The 22,658-nt window shown below is 41.1% G+C and overlaps 1 protein-coding gene across 1 annotated transcript in view; it reads right to left on the bottom strand.

The window, feature by feature from the left end:
* Positions 1–11,994, bottom strand: part of ST3GAL3 (ST3 beta-galactoside alpha-2,3-sialyltransferase 3) — a 360,651-nt gene extending 348,657 nt beyond the window's left edge. The window contains exon 1 of the mRNA XM_015422952.1: positions 11,918–11,994. The gene's annotated coding sequence lies outside the window, so the exon portion shown is untranslated. The remainder of the gene's footprint in view (positions 1–11,917) is intronic.
* Positions 11,995–22,658: the final 10,664 nt, after the last annotated feature.

Below are 22,658 nucleotides of genomic sequence, written 5' to 3'. Positions count from 1 at the left end.
TGAGGGAAACCATTTGCTGACCAGATCCTGCTAATCCCATCAGCCAAGCCTGCACTGGAGCAAGGGAAAACCAGCCAGGACACAAGCTATAGTCAACGTCAGGATACAGCCTCCTAACAAGGTCTATGGTTTCCTTCTTCCTTTCGTTCTAACCCAGCTTCTACACAGCCAGATCTTGCCAAGGGGCAGCCTTGTTAGTGTGTGATAGCAAAAAAAAAAAAAAATTACTTTCATTGTATTTTCCTACATTTCTCTGTTCCAGATCTCTTCCTTCATTTTCCTCTCTTCCTTTATGATCTGCCATTTATCTATTCACATTTCTAATCCCCCCTTATTTTTCAGTTTCAATTCCTCCTCACCCATTCTGGTTGGCAACTTAGAACATATTTAATAGTAGTATAGGAGGAAACATTTCTGAATATTATGGACAGAAGGGGGAAGTTAATATTTCCCCATAAGCCATCAAAGCAGGAAAAAAGGATACTTCCCTCCACCCTTAAAATGCATGATAATAAATGTTAATCTGCCTCAGTGGTAACAAATGAGAAACATAAGTTAGAATCCATTTATTTACTTACTTTGTGTCCCGCCTTTATCCCCAAGGGGAACCCAAAGCTGCTTACATCGTTCTCCTCTCCTCTGTTTTATCCTCACAACAACCCTGTGAAGTAGGTTAGGCTGAGTGTGTGTGACGGGCACAAGGTCACCCAGCAAGCTTCCATGGCAGAGTGGAGATTCAAACTCCGGTTTTCCAGATCCTACTTTGACACTTAAACCACTACACAACCTTAGCTTCCATTGCAAATAGCATGAGGGGCTGGAGATAACCTGGGCCAAGATATTTCAATTCCTTTCATTTTCGGCTCTGGAACTCCCATGATCATCCTGAAGCTGGTGGCCAATTTTGAGATTCCTATTTTTAATATCTGATGAGTTATATCTGCACAAATGGACAGACAGATGGACATGTGGATTCCTTATTATTATGCATGCTAACAGCCAGCAAAATAATTTGTTTTATGATATTTGGTTTGGATCAGGATCATATGGAGGGGGGGGAGATGAAATCTTTGTCTGGGGGCACACGGTGGCTCTTGGCAGCCCTGCCCTGTCGGTAAGCTTCAGCACCAAGATCTCTAGGATCTGACAGCTGCAGTACACCAGATCCAGCCGGTTTAGACTTGGCAGAGCTGAGCCAGGTCGCAATGAGTCAGCACTGATCTGATTGGCTGACCAATGTATATATGTAGTTATGTATCTCTGTATGTATCTCGCTTGATGGTGGATGGAGTCTGGCGGAGCATTTTGTTGGAGAGCTGTAAATATTGTAAATAAATTCCTGTATATAGTTACCACTGGACTGTGTCAGTGTGGTTGACTATAGGAAAGCCTCTGGTGAGTGCGAGTGTGACTGAGGTGCTGGTTCATACTACCAAACGCGCTGCGCGACATGCCCAACCCTAGCTTTATCAGGAGAGAATGCAGGTTCCGGGAACAGCTGCAGTAATGGTGGGGTGGCTGGGAACCACACCTAGCCTGATGTGCAGCAGCAATACTGGGAGCCATGCCAGAAGCCCCCCACCAGTAGCAACACTGGGGAGTCAGGGAGATGTGGTGAAACTTCAGAGAGCCACCTCTATCATTGTCACCTTTGTTGAGGCAACAAACCTGGGTCCAGGGGGAGCTGGGAGACCATAGCTGTAGCAAAACTAGCATTGGGAAGGCCGAGGGGAGAATCACACCCTTGAGATTCTCACAGGTCCCAAATGAAACTTAATATGACTCTCAAAAGCTTATACCCCTAATATCCTAGCTGCTCTACTGCAGACTAACATGGCTACCCTCTGAAACTATTATTTTATAATTCTATTATTATTAATTTGTGATATTTGATTTCTATATTATATTTTTAAAGAATTAAGCATGCTTGCTGAAGTGTTCTAAATCTAATTAAAAACCCAGCAATTGTAACCAGAATGTTATGCAATCTAATTTCTCAACTGAGTCCATAATTCTTTAATTTATGTAATTTAACCCATTTTTCTCCACTCAGTGTGGGCCCAAAACAGTTTATAATGTCAAAAATAAAAATAGAAAAACAGAAAATACCACAAATATTTAAACCTGGATTACTTGACAACCAATCTCCAGTCTAATACAGGGGGTGAGGAAGGGGGCAGATAAGGTGGAACCATCGCTGTCTTTGATGGTAACAGTTTCTCCCCAAGCATTTCCCTCCTTCCAGCAGATAGCTTCCCTTTATGCTTGCAAGGGTGGGAGGCAGTAACACCTCTGCTCTTAATAGCAGCGGTCTCATCAAAAGCAACTAAGAAGGCACTCACCTTTTTTTTGTTCTGTTTACCTGTTGTTTTATATATTTGTATTTTTAAGTTGGTTTTAATATTTTAGATTGTTTGCTGCCTTCAAGGTCCTAACTTGAGTAGAAACATAAAATATAAATGTATTTAAACAAATAAAAATACTAAATAATTAATATTTGGCAATTAAAAGTTAAAGGGAGGTAGAGGATGAGAAAGGAAATGTGCAGGTATAAATGCCTCATCCTTTGATCACTAGGAATCTGCTTCTCTGACATGCTGAACCTTTAGTACGTACAATCTCTCTATATGAAATGGCATAAATTTTGGGTGAGACATAACGCAACAAAACCACAACTATGCTTTTATTTCAGTTTCCACAAAGAAAAAGAACATTAACAAGAAGATTGGTAGATGCTCACTGTAGATATCCATAAATGACTGAAAGATTGCACCACAAAGAACAGGGTGGTATAGCCCATCTATGACCCCGTGTAAAAGAAATTTAAAATGAGCTCCCTGAGGAAGGAAGTGATTAACTAACTGAAGACCAACAGACATGTACAAATATTTACACAATTTAAAGTGACAGACTCACTTGTGGTACTTATTTTACAGACCACTCTTAAGAGGGAGGACGTAACACTGAGAAAGCATTTTTGAAAATAAAAACCACAGCTCTATTAGGGTTCCCAAATGGCCTAGAAAAAAGTCTCCCATCCTTTTAATAGAGTTTAATTGGTTGTTATTTATCTCTGTGCCATGAAAAGCTTCACCTTAAGCCTCTATTAAAAGGGACAAGCATTTTTCTCCAGACCAGTTGTCAACCCCAGGCCCTCTTATCTTTTGGCTACTGAACAAGCATTGGCATAACAAGCAATGATGATCCACAGAACTCAGAAAAACAGAACCAAGCTGCCTTGAATTATACCACCCTGGTAAAAATCCCAGCATGCTAGCCAACAGCTAGAGTAGTAGCAGGATCTAGATCTTAGCTCAGCCACTGTTTCTAATTACGCAGAGCCATATATTTTCCAAATCTTGCTCTGGGACAGCTGCTCCCAGCACATGGAAAGAGACAATACCAAGAATTTCCTTTCCACCAAATTACTCACAGCTAACATTAAGAATGACAACTGTTGTAAAAGTGGCCCCAAGATTAAAGAATGGTAATTCCCACTCTTGCCCCTTGCACCATTGTGTTTTTGAAAGCAGATCTTCTATGCTCCAATATCCTGTTTGAATAATTGATAAGGAAAGTTCATGACTTGAATGCCTGTATGCACTGTATGTATCCTGCCAATGTACTGCTTGTTCACTTCTTCTTGCCAGTCCTCTGTGAAGAGAAGGATATTGCAGAAATCTCATCTGACTGCCAGACAGAGCCCCAGAGTCATATGTGGAAAAGTTGGGAAGAAAACTAACAGCCTCCTGCATAACTGCAGCACTCAGTACTCAGAAGGAGAGGTACAGCTTACACTTCATCACTATTATCCCCAGGGCTTTTTTTTCTGGGGGGAACGCGCTGGAACGGAGTTCCGGAATCTTTTTAAAATGTTTAAAAGTTCATGAGTTTTTAGTATAGAGATTGAAAACTTCATTTCCCTCTTGAGAGTTCCAGCACCTCTTTTTTTTAAAAAAACCCACCCTGATTATCCCCCATAGTTCTGGTTGTTCAAAGAGATTCGTTCCCCAATTATAAAATAAATACCTCATTTAGCAATGAGAGGCAGAGTTGCTTAAGCAGAGAACAGCCCGATTCTGGTCATTAGTACTCCTTTATACACATTTCCCAGCAGAATTAACAAAGCATTACCCACTGTTATCCTCAGTCATTCACATCTCCCTTATAAATAAAAGCCGAATGGTGGTGGCACTTCTCTAGAACATTTCACACACTCCAAAATCAGTTTGCTCTCTGATCTGTCATTCAGAGGGTCTCCCTATCCCCTGGCTGCTTTGCCTGAGTCCTGCCTCTAACATTCTAAACAATTTTGCTGTTCTGAGGTAAAATGTGTCCAATCTCCAGGTGAGGGTTGGAGATCACTCAGAATTACAACTGCTTTCCAGAGGGCAGAGATCAGTTCCCCTGGAGAACATGGTGGGCTCTGTATCCTAATATGCTGCTGAGGTGGCTCCCGTATGACAGCCAATGTGACGTAGCAGTCAGGGCTTCAGAGCACGGGAGAGGCTGCAGGGGTGTGGGGGGTGGAAAGCTGAAGAGTGAGGGGGAAATAAACGTAGGTTGATGATTGGCTGGGAAGGAGATAGGGTTGCCCACTCCAGGTGGGAAATTCCTGGAGATGTGAGGGATGGAGCCTAGAGAGGGTGAGGTTTCAGGAGGCGTGGGACCTCGGACAGGTACAAAGCCATAGACTCCGCCCTCCAAACCAACTATTCCCTTCTGGGAACCCATCATTGCCAATCTCCAGGTGAGGGTTGGAGATCACTCAGAATTACAACTGCTTTCCAGATGGCAGAGATCAGTTCCTCTGGAGAAAATGGTGGACTCAGTGTCATTATACCCTGCTGAGGTTGCCACAGCAAACTGACACTGAGTGTCCAAGGCTGGGGCACCCGCCCAGAGCCTCTTTCTAGGGGCCATTGTATTTATTTCCACAACGGGCCTTTTTCCTAGTTAAATATAATGCCCAAAAGGAAGCAGTCGTTGGCTTATACACTGTTAGATATAGCAAACTGCTAACCAAGATTCAGGCAGCCAATTATTATTAGTTTACATTACAATACCACAAAACTGTTATCTCACGTTGAATATGTCTTAAAAATTAGTCTGTTTCCTTGAGCCATTGTCAACAACTGAATTAAGTTCCTACAAATTATTTTTGGGGTTGTTGTTTTTTAAAAAACACCCTTACCAATGTGGAAATCAAGCAATAGCCGTACTTGAACTATCAGAAGATAAGGCTGGGTAAGAAAATACCAGCAAGTTCATATACAAAAGGGGAAGCTAAAAACCCTCTGGAGGCAAGGATCAATTTAATAGTCAAGCCTTCCTTTCATGAAAAGGAGACCAGAGAAAACAAGAACTTCTTCAAATCCACAAATACTGTCTAGCAGGAGCATATGTAACTATTCAGACTAGGCTGTGAATGCCTCATTTTGCTGTGTTAATCTGCAATTCTTAACACACTTAGTAGAAAATAAGACATAATGAACACTAAGATTTTCTTCCAAACATCTATAACTAGACTGAAAAAGTTTTTCTTTCTCACTATCATAGTGTTCGCTCTAATCGAGAGAGCCCTGGCTAGCCCAGTCTCAGACGCTAAGAAGGGTCAGCCCTGTTTAGTATTCATAGGAGATCACGAAGAAATTCCAGGGTCACTATGCAGAGGAAGGCAATAGCAAATCACTTCTGAGCGTCTCTTGCCTTGAAAACCCTACAACAGGGGTGTCAAACATATGGCCCGTGGGCCAGAAACGGCCCACCCAGGGCTGTAATCTGGCCCGTGAGCAAGTGGGCTCATTATACCTTGGCTCTGCTGGGTGCAACTGGCTCCGCCTCCCCTTCACCTCCTCCATGCTTCGCCTTGCTACAGTGGGTTTGTGTTTCTTTTTCTTTTTTGCTGGGCTCCTTTGGCTCTCCTGGGTGCAACCAGCTTCGCCTCACCCTCACCTCCTCCTTGCTTCACCTTGCTACAGTGGGTCAGTGTTTCATTTTTTTTTCCTGGGTTCCTTCTGCCTTGGCTCTGCTAAGTGCAACTGGCTCCCCCTCCCCCTCACCTCCTCCGTGCTTCACCCTGCTACACCAGGTCTGTGTTTCTCTCTTTTTTGCTGGGCTCCTTCTGCCTTGGCTCTGCCGAGTGCAACTGACTCTCCCTCCCCCTCACCTCCTCTGTGCTTTGCCTTGCTATAGTGAGTGGGTGTGTTTCTATTTCTTTTTTTTGCTGGGCTCATTTATGTTGACTTTACATTGTGGGAAAGAGGTTGTGGCTTAGTTGAAGAGCCTCTGCTTCACATGCAGAGAGTCCCAGTTTCTATCTCTGGCACCTCCAGTTAAAAGGACCAGGCTATAGCTTATAAGAAAGACTTCAGCTTGTGACCCTGGATAGCCACTGCCACTCTAAGTAGACCAGAGTGGGGGTAAAAGCTCACAATGCCCGGCCATTTCATGATTTTTCCTGAGCCCTAGGCTCAGAGCACTGACCATGAGAGCGGGCTGGGGAAAGGGTTTGCTCCCTACTCCAGGCGCCATGGGGGCATCAGCTCAGTGCTGCATTGCTGGCTCTCCAGTCTGCCTATGTGGGTTTTCCTCTGCACATGGGCCCTTGCAGTGAGGACACACCAACTTGATGCTTACCAGCAGTACACCAACTTGATGCTTACCCAGAAACTGGTAAAGTATATTTAACTGTGATTGTCTGTGTCCTTTATAAAGTTTATATCACTGCTACCTAGCATTACATTTTAAGACACACATGGCCCAGCCTGTCAATGCCCCATTTATGTCAAATCTGACCCACATAACAAATGAGTTCAACACCCCTGCCCTATGGGGCTGGCACAAGTCGGCTGTGATTTGATGGCGCTCTGCACACACAGGTAACAAAAAAGGTTGGGGGGGGGAATCGTGACATATAGGTGGCATTCTACCTTCAATAGCTAGAAGAAAATTATGTCAGCTTGTTAATATACCCTTCATTCAAAATATGAGCAATTCCAGAAGAAGAAGAGGAAGAAGAGATTGGATTTCTACCCCACCCTTCACTACCCAAGGGAGTCTCAGAGTGGCTTACAAACTGCTTTCCCTTCCCCTCCCCACAACAGACACCCTGTAGGGTAGGTGGGGCTGAGAGAGCTCTAACAGAAACTGCTCTTTTTCAAGAACAGCTGTGCCAGAACTATGGTTTGCCCAAGGTCATCCAGCAGGTGCAAGTGGCGGAGTGGGGAATCAAACCCAGTTTTCCCAGGTTAGAGTCCGCACACTTAACCACTACACCAAACTGGTTCTTTACATAGTCTTGAAAAACCAGTATTCTAGGATTGTTAGTGGAGAGGTGGTGGTAAAAGGTGGATCTTAGTTTGAAAACACTGCTGGTTAATGAGGCATTAATCTTTTCATCGTTTCCTTCAAAGAAATCCTTAACAATTATGTTTTGGTTTTAAAATACTCACACAATAATTACTCTAAATCAATTGTTTTCTTTTCCCTTTTCCTTTTTTTTCAAGATGTTCAGTGCTTTGGTCAAGCATGCTGTAATTTTTAACAGAAACACTGTATGGTGTGTATCATACAAATTTAAACCATTGAGGAAGACCTCATGGCCAAAAAGCATTTGGTTTTGTTGTTTACATGTGTTTTATTTTATTTATAATTGCATCCGGTCATAGGAAAGATACCCGTAAGTGTGCGACAACCCCATGTGTAGAAGTGCAATTTTACTAAGAAGGTACACTATATAAAAAATCAAAAATTGATGGATTTTGATGCACACTTTTTAATATTTATAATTTGTTTTAAAAATTGGAATATAATATTAGCTCTTTTTAACTGACATTTTATTTCCATATTTAACTATCCTATTTAATTAATGTATGGTTTTATTGTTAGATGATATGTTGTAAACTGCCCCCGCTCGTGGAGTAGGACGGGATAAAAGTCCCAAAAATAAATAAATATCTAAGGGTTTCCCCCCCTCTCTTAATAATAATAATAATAATAATAGTAATATACTTTATTGTCATTGTACACAGTACAACGAAATTAAAGGTGCAATCTTTTTCAGTCTTTCCAAACTTTTAGGTTACCTGGTCTGTTCTGGGTTGAAATCCCCCATTTTTATTCATCTTCACACTTCTACACACACATTATAGTGTTCTGTGACCATTATAATACAAGTGTTACTCTAACACATTTGTAGAATGCCTAAAACTGGCACACATAAGTCTTAGCTCAGAAAAAAGTCCTACTCCTATGAAATAGAAAACTAGTATAGCTGTATAAAAACAAAAATAGTGAAAGCATAAAACCAAAACATACCTCTTCACATAAAAAACCAAACACAAGTTGTATCATTGGTGGGCTTATCTACAATATTTAGTATTTGTCCAAAATCATACAAGCCATAACCCTGTTGTCTTGACTCCACTCAGGGATATCCTTTTCTCCTTTCCAATTCCTTTCTGGCCTTTTAATGCACTTTAAATAGGGCTGCCTTTCAAAATGTCCCTGAAACGTCAACTCATCCAAAATGCAGGGGCAGGATACAGGGACTGTATCACCCGAGTGTGAAAGATCTGCACTGACAGTCCATTTGTTTCCAGGCACAATTCAAAGTTCTGGTTCTTACCTTTAAAGCCCTAAATGGCTTGGGGCAAGGATACTTGAAGATCCACCTCCTCCAATATTGTCCAGCTGACAGAGTTCTGCCTCATAAACTCTGTGCCTCCAAGTAATCAGCCTCCGCCTTCAGAGGTGATACAGGTGGCAACCAAAGACAGGACTTTTTCAGTAGTGGCACCTCATTTGCGGGATCTACTTCTAGGTGCCAAGCTAAAACAATTCTATTCACCCAGGCTTTTGTGACCTATGTTTTTTCTGCTGGGCTGGGACCTTTTAATGCTGGATTTTAAGTAAAATCTTTTAGTGTTTTGTTTTTATTATTTTTATTTTGTAAGCTACTTTGGGCAGGTTCCTGGAGAGGCTACATACAAATGTTCTAAATAAACATATTTTATCTATGCCAGCTAACATGCAGATATGAGAAGCTATTACGATGTGTCACATTTAATTTGTTCACAAATGTTCTGGAATCGGAAGCAATCAGTAAAATAAACTGCATTTGATGACATCAAAATTATTCAGTATGATGAAATCCAGGTAATCTGTAAAGAGCTCCAATAGAACCTCCCCAAACTAGAAACTGAATAGCAGAATAATGGAGAAGATTCAACAAAACAAGTACAGTGATGTATATTGTGAGAAAACATCTACGCAGATATATTTCTGTCATCATGACTCCTGCTGTCCTGAATTACCTCAGCTCCCTCCCTGGTAAACTCCCATGCCATATGAATATAATTAGCTGTCTTTGTGACTTTCAGCACATGGATACAGACATATAAACCTATAAACATGTAAAGATCTTCTTATTTATTTCTTCCTGTGTTACCTAGCAAAAAACCCCTTAAATATTTTAGGATGCAGCATCGTACACAAAGATCTTATTTTATTTCTTTCTGTGTTATTTAGCAAACAAAGCTTAAATATTTTAGGATGCAGCAGCTTACACAAGTATGTCTGAGGTTACTGTTTGAGTGAAAGCTAAAGAATACATTTTTATTTTATAAATCTGCTAAACAATACTTCATCTGCTAGATAAGAGATGTAATATTGCATGTTCTTGCAGCAGTAAACGCAGTTAAGCCTGATGTTGGGTTTGAATAATATATTTCAATTTTCCTCAACCTTTTTAAAGGTGGGATTTTTTTTTACCCAGCAATATTCTAACTGGATCACAAAATCTGTGAGAAAATGCTATGACTGGTTCCAGGATATAAGAAGTTCCAGATGCAATAGTATCACCAGTCTAGGACATTCAAGCACTTCTAAAATTAACAAGGGAGGTCCAGGGATAGCAGCTTTGATTTTTGAGATAGCATAACTATCATCCTAAGTAATTTGAGGATATAGCTACCTTACCAAGACCTGTTTTACCATTAGGAAAAGAGAACCAGATACCTCAAGCACTAGATTTGGGGTCCCAATAAGGAACAGCAGCTGTCATTATTTTATACATTTTAACTATATTTGGATTTTCCACATGAGACATCAAAATCAACTGGCCTAGCCCTACTACTTCCAGTGCTATGCTGCTGATGAGAAACCAATCTTGTTTTTGCTGAACTGGGCTAAGGCTCATTTCATTCTCACCAATCATAGCCTGGAAACTGCTTCACTGTCGAATCCATGGACTATGTTCTAGGAGCCCATTGCATGCCTCCTTCCTGAATGATGATCAAATGGTAAGGAACCATGCAATGGGCTTCAGTTATATAGTCCATGGATTCAAAATACACCCCAGAGCAACACTGGATCTCATCATAGGAGGGGCTTGTGTGTAAGAAGGCCCATTTGACAACACACACAATTACCAGCCTCACATAACATATTCACTAAAGAACTACAGTGCTTCAGACTACAAATGAAAGTCTCTTTCCTTGTCTATAAAAGGCCCTGGACATTCAACATCATTATGTCAGGGAGAATACTAGGCTAGAACCTAATGATATGCTTCTTTTGAATCTGTAATGCTTGTTATTTTTACATGGACACATTTACATGGGAAGTTTACCTTTCAGGACAGTTCTTAGGACCAGAAGAGAATGAAAGAACTAGAAAATTCTGATTCCTAACTGACCAGAAGAGCATCACCAACAGTTAAACTCAAAGTATCCTTGGCCAGGTATTAATTATTCCTTTTATAATGAAACTCACATACTATTTTTCCCAAAGAAATGCCTTACACTCTTACAAAATCTAGCAGAGATGGAGACAATTTTGTTTCTCTAGCTCTGCCCTTAACTTCCCAATGATATGACAGGGATAAGAAAAACACCAGGATTTTGGCAAATGCAAGTATATCAAATGGAGAGCCCTTTAAATTTCATCTGCACTCTAAACACAAAGGTGTGCTACAGTTAACATTCCTATCACAATCACCCATCAGTACAGTTAGAAAATTTATTTAAAAGATGACAAGTAAGAGAACGCTCAGCTGCACCAGTCAACAATTAATCTCTACAAACGCGGAGGAGCCCTAGAGCTAAAGAATCCAGGCACACAGGGTAACTCCCCCAGATCAAAGCAACATTCCAGTTTTCTCCCTTGTTCTCTCTCCTCCCTTCCTTTCCACATGTAGCAACCACTGACACATAGTAACACCTCTCAGTCCACTACCCCAAGAAAAGCAGCCTTCTTTTAGGGAATTAAAAAAACAGACAAAGTGAAGATCCACATAACCTTTTTCTCTGCCCACACAACCATCTTCTTTGCCTTTTCGCTGAGCACCTCCCCCAAGAAGTCAAAACGGGCACTAGGGACCCTCAAATCCCAAGGCAATATAGACTGCGTGACCAAGGCTGTTACTCTGAAAGATCACAGCTGTGTAGTTGGTGGAATAAAAATATTACCTCAAATTGAAATGGGGACACCCATATCCACGTACACCACACGGAGCTCATAGAAAGAAGGCTGGGAGGACGAATGGATTTTTTTTTTTTAAATACCAATAATATCCCTGGAAGGAAGGGGAGAGGAGGGGAGGGATGAGGCGCTACTACGATGAAAGGGGATTTCAGGTCAGACATGGGGGCGGGTTAAAGCACTGAGGAGCGCAACATGCGCGGCGCTGAAAAGCCGGCGGTGGGAATGGGGAGACAGCCCCCAACAGACCATCCTGGGCAGGAGAGGTCATGAGGAGGGAGAAACAGCAGGCCGGGAGGGACGTAACTGAGAAGGACCCTTGCGGGACGGGAGGCTGACCCGGCCGGACGACGTGGGACTGAACCATCCACTCTCTCTCCCTGTCCCCCACCTCCGCCGCCGCCGCCGCTACAAGGACTTCCCTCCCTCTCACCCGAACGGAGCAGGGAATCTCAGCCACGCTTCCTCCGGGCTCAGGTTCTGGCTGCCCCGCCATGCCGGGCCGGGCCGGGCCCGTGGCAGCTACTGGCCTGAGGAGCAGGAGTCGATCGCCAATCACACAATTGGGCGGGACTCCCATTGGCCAATGGTGGAAGGCAAGGGGCTTTCTCCGCACGGCTCTTAGCGGTTGCGGGACTTCGGTGGGCTTCCAACCGCCCAATCAGAAACGAGAAGGGTTTGCAGCCGCTCAAGCGTAGGAAAGAAGGAGGCTAGCGGCTGCCCAATCGTTTGAGGCAAGGCGTGAAGGGGACAAAGAAGTGTCCAATCGGCGAGGGCGCATCTTTTCCACTCTCTCCCTTTCCCCCTCCCTTTTAACCCTAGACCGAGAGTTCGGGTTCCTCTTTAGGCAACGGTGGAGGGGGAGGGTCGCTGCAAAGACTTTAGGGAACGGTGGAGGGGGAGGGTCGCTGCAAAGACTGGGAAGGCCGGGTCAGGCCCGCAGACGCATGACTGGGACCTCAGACGCTGTGAGAGAAGGGAAAGGTGGCGGTCATCTGACTGGCGAAGCGGTTGACCGCTACGAAGAGATCTGATTTCAGCGTGGGAGTTCGTCTCTTTTTCTGAGCATTCCAGAAGAGCTGTGTTAATCTGTGGTAGCAAAAGAACACAGGAGTCTGTCAATGCTCCCTCTATGCTGTGGAATCCTGTGAGCAAAAATTCTTCTTTGTGAGCTCCTGGCATTAAAGTTGTGAGCGAGCGATTTGGCTACTGCCTAAATCAGTTTGCCCTGGAGGCATCCTTCCTGAGGGAAGACAAAAACGTGTGAGCCGGGGGCTAAAAGACTGTGAGCTAGCTCACACTAACTCAGTTTAGAGGGAACACTGCTGGTGGTATCTTCAAGACTTTATTCCAGAATAAGATTTCGTGAGTTATGCAGAAGTAAAATCTTGAAGGAGCTACTGGACTTCTGATTTATTTTGCTGCTGTAGATTTATGGAAACCGTAAAACAAACCAAAAACCTAAGCAGAAACCATCAGTGGCATTCTTAAATCCAGATTAAGCTGCCCACCTCCAAAAGTGGGTACCAGCGGAAAATTAATCCGTCTGCAACGGAGAGCGCAGGCAGAAGGATAGCGGAAGCATAGAGATACTTAGACGGACCTGGCAGCCAGATGGTGCTGAAGTACAGCTTGCTGGACTCAGTTCTCTTCACGTTCCCCACTACCCTTATCGCTTCCTGTGACCACCACTTACATCGGAGGAATCTATGTGCTTGCTTTTTTTTTTTTAACCTGATCCGGCACGAAAAAAACAACGGCTGTGGCTCCCTAGCCAGAGCTGGAGTAAGAGCAAAGATTAAGACGGCGCCAAGGCATTCCAGCAGAAATTCCGTCGAGATGAGCCGGCAGCAAGATGCTGGTTTGGGTCCTCTCCGGAAAGATTCTGGGCGTAAAAAACCCCAGCAGGATCTCAGGAGGGGAGGAGGCTACCTGTTTCAAGGCATCTCCTCCAAGGATTTGCAATGGGCTCCCCCTAAAACAACACTGAGAAGTATGCTCATAGGTATCAGAATAAAATACACTACAGAAAGAAGTGTGCTGAGAATGTGACCTATACCCATGTGACCTATGTCTGTAGAAGCAAGATAGACAAAGTGGTTATAGGAGCGTGTCAGAGTAAGGATGGACTATGACTGTCCCCTAAATCCATTATAATAATGGGTCTGGCTTTGAGGAGGGGACAATTTGTTTGCCCTCATCTCTGCAAAGTGAGATCCCCCAAAAATAAAATAGCTGTAGAGAAAACTGAGATAACAAATCTAATGAGGGGGAGAATTTCCAAAGGGATTAGGTCTTAAATTTAGGACCGTATTTGTCACTGTGGAAAACAGACTGGTGTAAAGGAAGAGAGGAACCCTCAAAACTGGAATGATCATTGTTCCCCATCCATGAATCTGACCTTGCTATCAGGTTTCTGACACAACATATTTGGGCAGATAACTCTTTCTACAAATGTTTAAAAGGTCTTGTAAAGGCAGGTAATGTTATAGACAATGTTTCTTTCCTAGTCCAAATTGCCAATCCTCAATTTTGCATGCTTTCTACCTATTCTTATTTCATTAATTTGTTGTAGTTTTATTCCACCATTCTGTTAAGGAGCTCATGGCAGTGCAGACTGACATCTTATTTTTCCTCACAACAGCCCTGTGAAGTAGGTTGGCAGATAGTGACTGTTCCAAGGCAACTCAATGAATTTATAGCACAGTAGGGATCTGAACCCTGTTCCTTACTGCAAGAGAACAACTTGTCTGTTTGTATAATATTCTATGTTCAAAGCAAATGTCTCATGCCATTTTGCTGTCAGCAATTATTATTTCCTGAACACTTATATAAACAAGTTGTTGACTTTAAAAAACAAAGGTACAGGCACAGTGAGTGCTAGGGAGCTGTACAGTAAAAAGGACACCATTGGGAAATAAAAGCTGTAATTTGGGGATTTTGAAGGAAAAGAGAAATTTTAAAAATGGGCAAGGAGAGAAATGAGTGAACAAGAGAAATTAAGATGTTTGGAGGTCTGCAAAGTGTGAATAGAATATGAGAAGACTGAGGGAGCTAATGCAGTGAGTAGAAAAGAACAAAATTATAATACAGAGCGGAATAAATTAATCTGAAGAATTCTGTGGAAGAAAGAGGCTTGAAAGAAGAGACAGGAAGATGAAACAACAGAGTAGCAATAATCAGTGCAGTCCATTCTTCTCAAGTAAACCTTAAGAAACGCATCTAATCTTAGGTGTAGGTGTCTGCTGAAGTCTTTTTGCCAGTGGTGCTGAGATCTGAACGTACTATAGCCAAACAGATCTACATATCTATTATCCAGATGCCATGTCACAACTGATCCTTTGCTTCCATTTGGCCAAAAGGAGTGATATGATTGTATGCAGGTTCATTTCCGTTGAGGCTAAGGACTATGATGGAACAATTCCTTGTTGCTTCCTTTACTGCTGAAGTGTAGCCTATATTGCCTCTGATGTTATCAGATCACAATTAATGTCAAATTCTTTCAACTCACACCTTCTGTTCAAATCCACAAATGACACAGTTGTAGGGCTGGTGAAACAATCTCCTTAAGAACACTTACTTGATTTGGTTTACCTTAAGAATTTTTATCTTGTTTTAATTGACCCTGTTCCTTTTCTGTCATTCCCAGATTTTTCAGTGCTTGGTAATGACTATGATTTTTAATACTCTTCCAATTTTGTCAAGGATTTTATCTATTTTCCTACTTGCTTCTCTCAGTTTCAATTAAAATTGTTTAGAGTGCTCTTTTTCAGCTTGTTAGGGATTTTCCAGTAAGTAAGGCCTGTGGAATGTGGAGATGACTGGGTGTGGACATGATGGCTCTTCTTTCTCTTGTAGCCCAGAATGCTCTAACAGTGCGACAAGGGAATGGTTGGGCAGATGGCTGGAGAACAAGTGGAGGAAAACTGGAATCTAATATGTGAGAGCGCACGATCATACTTAGTCTCTGACAGTAAAGGCAGTGAGGGGGTGAACAAACATGTGGACAAGGGGGATCCAATAGATATTGTTTACCTTGACTTCCAGAAAGCTTTTGATAAAGTTCCTCATCAATGGCTCCTAAGTAAGCTCAAAAATCATGGGATAAAAGGACAAGTCCTTTTATGGATCAAAAACTGGCTAATTAATAGAAAACAGAGAGTGAGTATAAATGGGCAGTTCTCTCAGTGGAGGGGGGTAAGCAGTGGAGTACCGCAGGGATCAGTACTTGGTCCACTGCTTTTTAACTTGTTCATTAATGATTTGGAGTTGGGAGTAAGGAGTGAAGTGGCTAAATTTGCAGATGATACGAAGTTGTTCCGGGTGGTGAAAACCAGGGAGGATTGTGAGGCACTCCAAAGGGATCTGTCAAGGATGGGCAAGTGGGCATCAACATGGCAAATGGGGTTCAATGTGGCCAAGTGCAAGGTGATGCGCATTGGAGCCAAAAATCCTAAATATAAATACACATTGATGGGGTCTGAACTGGCAGAGACTGATCAAGAGAGAGATCTTGGAGTTGTAGTAGATAACTCACTGAAAATGTCAAGACAGTGTGACTGCAATAAAAAAGGCCAATGCTATGCTGGGGATTATTAGGAAGGGTATTGAAAACAGCTCAGCCAATATCATAATGCCCCTATATAAATCAATGGTGCGACCTCATTTGGAGTACTGTGTGCAGTTCTGGTCACCACACCTTAAAAAGGATATTATAGCTTTGGAAAAAGTGCAGAAAAGGGCAACTCGAATGATAAAAGGGTTGGAACACTTTCCCTATGAGGAAAGGTTAAAGCGCTTAGGGCTCTTTAGCTTGGAGAAACGACGACTGGGGGGTGACATGATTGAGGTTTATAAGGTTATGCATGGGATAGAGCAGGTAGAGAAAGAGGTACTTTTCTCCCTTTCTCACAATACAAGAACTCGTGGGCACTCCATGAAATTGCTGAGCGGTCGGGTTAGAACGGATAAAAGGAAGTACTTCTTCACCCAAAGAGTGATTAACACATGGAATTCACTGCCACAGGAAGTGGTGGCGGCTACAAGCATGGACAGCTTCAAAAGGGAATTTGATAAGCATATGGAGCAGAGGTCCATCAGTGGCTATTAGCCACAAGGTATAGATAGGGACTCTGGGGCAAGTGATGCTCTGTCTTCTTGGTGCTTGGGGGGGGGTTCGACAGTGGGAGGGCTTCTAATGTCCTGGCCCCACTGGTGGACCTCCTGATGGCACCTGGTATTTTTGGCCACTGTGTGACAGAGTGTTGGACTGGATGGGCCCTTGGCCTGATCCAACATTGGTGTCTCTTATGTTCTTATGAACCAAGCTCACTTTCCAAACCATCATTGTCTCTGTTAAATAGAGGAGAACTGCACTGGAGAAAGGCAGCTTCCCCCAACTGTAGCCTTTGTGTCTTGCAGTTGTGTTCCTGCAGGTCAGTGAAACCCAGGAACAGTTTGAGGGAAATGGTGAGGTATATGGTGGGGGGAGGGATTTGGTGAAAATCATCCTCTCCTCCCCTGCAAATGGAAATGCCATTGCATCGGCAGAACTGCTGTTATGCTGACAGAATGGTAAATTAGGATCCAAGCCTATGATGACAAAAAGCTTAATTGTTGATCACATAATCATGTTTAGTGAATTATATAAGCCCTTGATCCTTTTCAGTCTAGATCCTGGCCTGGTTTTAAGTCAGGTATGTTGTTCCATTCTATTATCTGAATCTTTATAATAAAGATGATGCCTCATTGCCAGTTTTTAGCTGCTTTCTCTTCAGGTAGTCATAGCTCTGATTTTTTAAAAAATATTATTATTGTCAAGAAAACTATACAACATAGATATATAATATCAGAACATCATTGGAAAATGTATGTTACATAATTAATTATTTAGCAAATTAGTTTCTCATTCTCTTCTCTGTTTACATCATCCATAGCACTGACTGGAACAGAACTTTGGGTTTGCTGGTAGTTTTGTGGTGGTTTTAATCTTTTCTGTCCAATAGAATGATAGAAAGTTGTGATGGGTTAAGTGACTTTTTAACTTTAAAAATTGGACTGTGATGTTCCACAGAGCTCTGTAATTTCTCCTGCATATTTCAACATGTATATGAAATCCCTTAACAAGAGCATGGGTTTTTATTAAATTAAATTAAATTAAGATTGCTTGGAAAAAGATCAACAACCTCAGATATGCAGACGATACCATTCTAATGGCAGAAAGTGAAGAGGACCTAAAGAGCCTCTTGCTGAGGGTCAAAGAGGAGAGCGCAAAAATTGGCTTGAAACTCAACATCACAAAAACTAAGATCATGGCATCCGGCCCCATCACTCCTTGGCAAATAGAAGGGGAAATTATGGAAGCAGTGGCAGACTTCACGTTCCTGGGATCCAAGATCACTGCAGATGGTGACTGCAGCCATGAAATTAAAAGACGCCTGCTCCTGGGGAGGAAAGCGATAGCAAACCTAGACATTTAATAAAAAGTAGACATCACCCTGCCAACAAAAGTCCGTATGGTCAAAGTAATGCTATTCCCAGTAGCAATGTATGGCTGTGAGATTTGGACTATAAGGAAGGCCAAGCACCGGAGAATAGATTCTTTTGAATTATGGTGCTGGAGAAGACTCTTGAGAGTCCCTTGGACTGCCAGGAGATCAAATCAGTCAATCCTAGGAGAAATCAACCCTGACTATTCCCTGGAAGGCCAGATAATGAAGCTGAAGCTCAAATACTTTGGCCACCAAATGAGAAGGGAGCACTCACTGGAGAAGACCCTGATGCTGGGAAAGACTGAAGATAAAAGAAGAAGGGGACGGCAAAGGATGAGATGGTTAGACAGTGTTATTGATGAAACGAACATGATATTAAGCAAACTTCGGAGCATGATGGAAGACAGGAAGGCCTGGCATGATGTGGTCCATGGGGTCGTGAAGAGTCGGACTCAACTGAGTGACTTAACAACAACTATTTATTTATTAATTTTTACCCCGCCCTCCCTGCATCTGTATTTTGCTGATGACACTTGTCTTTAACAAGACCTCCAGATACTTCAATCTCTGTCCTTAGCCAGGGTCTGGATGCTGTGACCGAGAAAATGAGGGTGAACATACTGAAAGTGAATCCATGCAAGATGGAGATCGTGCTGGTTGGGGAGGTAGAGTCAACAGAAGGTCTAAATTTACCCAGATTTAACCAATCATGTAAAGGACTTGGAGATGCTCCTTGACCCAGCATTGTTATTGGAAGAGCAAATGGGTAGCAATTTCTGCCTTTAATCATCTTGATGTGATTCATAAAAGTCTTCCCCTCCTAGACTCTGCTGACCCACACATCTGTAACCTTTTGTTCAGATTACTGCAGTGCTTTCTATATAAAGCTGCCCTTGAAAGTCTCTGCTGCTGTTAATGCAAAGGACAGCTGATTCACTGCTTGTCTGTTGATGGGAGCTTCCTGCCTGCAAGTGTAAAATTAAAACAACTTAACTGGTTACCTGTATTTTTCTACGCTCATTTTAAGGTGCTGGTTCTTAATTCATTTATTTATTTATTTATAGGCCATCACAATCTGAGAGTTATCTACTTGAGAGACCATCTCTCCCTACGCATGTCCACTACTGCCTTAGGTCAGCAAATACAGGTTTGTCCTTATGCCGCCAAGTTCAGCTGTCTTTAGTGAAGGCTCAGTCTTTTGTGGTGATGGCTCCTAATATATGCAAAGGCTTGTCATTAGTGGTCTGGTTAACCTTATGTCTTGTGCCACCTTAAAGACTAACAGATTTATTGTAGCATAATAGCTAGATTATACTTCATCAGATGCATGAAGTGAATCACCAATCAATAGATATAGCTGCAGAGATATGTGGATGCCAAACAGGAAGACAGTGAAAAATGAGTTTCAGTCATGAACTGCAAGAGGTACAGTTTGTGACATTTCTACAAAGATTCAAAAGTAAGTAAGCACAGTGGCCATTCACTACAATGGATGATAACACAACCTCCCTATTCCACAAAATCCCTTTTTGTTTATAAGGAACTAGAAATAATGCCCGTTGCAGAAATAAATACAACGAGATCTAGAAAGAGGCTCTGGGAGAGTGCTCTGGCTTTGGGCAAACAGTGTCAGTTTCCTGTGGTGACCTCAGCAGGGTTTAATGACAGAGTCCACTGTTTTCTCCAGAGGGACTGATCTCTGCTACCTGAAGAGCATTTGTATGTTTGAATTATCTGTAGCCCTCACCTGGAGAGTGGTAACCATTGTTACCCATTCTCCTCTCCCCTATGAGGTGTGTTATGCAACTGAAAATTCCAACTGCCTTGCGGGGGGGGGGAGTTTGAGGTGTGGAATGGAGTGTTGTCCAATCAGCTTCCATATGCAAAAGACCAGGTTGTCGCAGCAGTTGTGGTGTGGGCGGGACCTGGGCTTTGCCTTCTGATTGGTGGCGATATATGCTGAGGAGCAGTGCCATCAGCCATACACTAAGGGAGTGCATTTTAGAATTAGAACTTTGGCACCCACTATTCAATTATATATAAGGAGAGATTATAACAAATTTATAAGTAATTGTAACATCCATTAAAATGTATTCTGCGGCAAATGAATTAATGAGTATATATTTAATGTTAATGAAATCTCCCAGGCAACAGTAAGCAATTTTCTTTTTTTATATATATATAATTGTTTTTATTGATTTTTCTTAGTTATATATTACATACACATACACATGTCAAATACAATTCGAGTCTATTAACTTATCTTTTCCTCTATCCATTTATACACTCTCGACCATTTCTTCCAATGAGCATTTTCATTTTTATCTTTCAATAACATATTTAGTTTGTCCATTTCTGCTAAATTCATAATTTTAGTTATTATTTCTCGTTCCCCGGGAATTTCCTCCGATTTCCCATTTTTTGCAAAAAGAATTCTAGCCGATGTAATTATTAGAGTTATCAGACATTTATCAACATATCTCATATCCTCTGGTATAATATTAAGTAAGTAACATTCTGGTTCTAATTTTAGTTCTATATCAGTAATATCTACTATTATTGACTGTATTTTTCGCCAATATTTTTGGGCTTTAGTACACCACCACCACATATGGTAAAAAGTACCAACCTTGATTTTACATTTCCAACATTTGTTATCATTGTTATTATAACATTTCACTATTTTTTCAGGTGTCCAGTGCCACCTGTAGAACATCTTGAAAATATTTTCCTTATAAGTAGTAGCTCTCATCATTTTAGATGTTTTCCATATTTTATTCCAAGTCTCCATTTCTATATTATGACCTATATCTCTTATCCACAAAGTCATTACCAGTTATCTCACTTCTTCAAGCATACAATCATTTAATTGTAATTTATATAATTTTTGAATAAGTTTATCATTGGAAGATAACCAAATCTTGTCAAGTTCATTTTTGTTACTTTCAAAGCCTTGAGATTTGTCTTTGGTATATCTTGATTTTAATTGTAAATACTGCCACCATGATAACTGTATATTATGTTGCAATAGTTTTTCTTCGCTTTTCAAATCACTGTTCTCTTCTAAAAGTATTTCATAACCTTCTCTATTATTTTTAGTAATTAGCGAGGGTTTCATGAATGCTTCTAAAGGTGATACCCATTTTGGAATTCTTATATAATATCTTTCTTTTATAGAATTCCATGTTTTGATTAATGACCCCCATATTATATGATGGTGGAAGTTAGAATGAATTTTGTCTTTTCCATACCAGATGTATGCGTGCCACCCCATGCTTAGATCATGTCCTTCTAGCTTTAGTGTTCTCACGTTTTGTAAATTAATCCAATCTTTGATCCAGCACAGAGCAGCCGCTTGATAGTAAAATTTCCAGTTAGGGATTCCAAGACCTCCTCTCTTTTTATTGTCTTGTAGTAACTTCCATTTTATCCTAGCTTTTTTTGAATTCCAAACAAATTTTCTTATAATCTTGTCCAACTCTATGAATAAATTGTTTTTCTCCAAAATGGGTATGTTTTGTGCTAAGAATAGAAATCTTGGTAGCACATTCATCTTTATAGTAGCCACTCTTCCCATTAGTGAAAGTTGTAGATGATTCCATTTATCTAAATCTATCATGAATTTATTGTAGTTATCTTCTATTAGATTACTATTTCTATTAGTCATTGTAATACCAAGATATCTGATTTTTTTTCTATTTCCATAGATGTTATTTTTTTAATTTCTTCAATTATATCTAGTGAGCAATTTTTTGTTAGTAATTCAGTTTTCTTCAAATTAATCTTAAATCCTGCAAGCTGTCCATATTCTAATATAATTTTCATTAAATGTATAAGTGAGTCCTTGGGATTTTCCACTATAAATACTAAATCGTCCGCGAAAGCTAATAATTTGAATTCTTCTCCTGTTATTCTAAGTCCTTGAATCTTTTTATCTCATCTTACTTGCTCATTCAAAGTTTCCATTGCAAATATAAATAATAATGGAGATAAAGGACATTCCTGTCTTGTTCCTTTCTTTAATTTTATATTTTATGTCAAATCACCATTAACCATAACCTATGCATATTGTTCTCTATATATTGCCTTAATCATAGTCTGAAATTTGGTTCCACAATCACATGTTTCTAGTTTTGGGATCAGAAAATTCTATGATAAATTATCAAATTCTTTTTCAGCATCTAAAAACATCAATGTTAGTTGTTTTTCGGGATGAAGTTCATAATATGACAAAACATTTATAATAGTTCTTATATTAGCTTTCATATATCTTTTGGGTAGAAGTCCTGCTTGGTCTGAATGAATATTTTGTACCAAACTTTTTTCAATCTTGCTGCCAGAATACTTGAAAATGTTTTATAGTCCACATTGAGTAACGATATGGATCTATAATTTTGAGTTAGATTTCTCTCTGAATTCGGTTTAAGTATCAGTGTTGATGGAACAAAGCTGGCCTGATATGGTCCCTACGACTGACTCCAGTCAACACTCTGGCTGCAGCATTCTGTACCAACTGAAGATTCTGGACAGTGTTCAAGGGTAGCCCCATGTAGAGTGTACTGCAGTAATCTAATGTAGATGTTACCAGGGCATGCACCAAAGTGGCAAGTTTGTTCATATTTGAGTGCAGGCACATAATTTTTTTCCATTTATGGCACGTTAGCTTATGCTTCTTCTTTACTC

This window comes from Gekko japonicus, unplaced genomic scaffold, assembly GCF_001447785.1.
Source record: "Gekko japonicus isolate JY-2015 unplaced genomic scaffold, Gekko_japonicus_V1.1 scaffold117, whole genome shotgun sequence".
In the NCBI taxonomy this organism is placed as follows: Eukaryota; Metazoa; Chordata; class Lepidosauria; order Squamata; family Gekkonidae; genus Gekko; species Gekko japonicus.
This window is presented reverse-complemented; position numbering and strand designations above follow the sequence as displayed.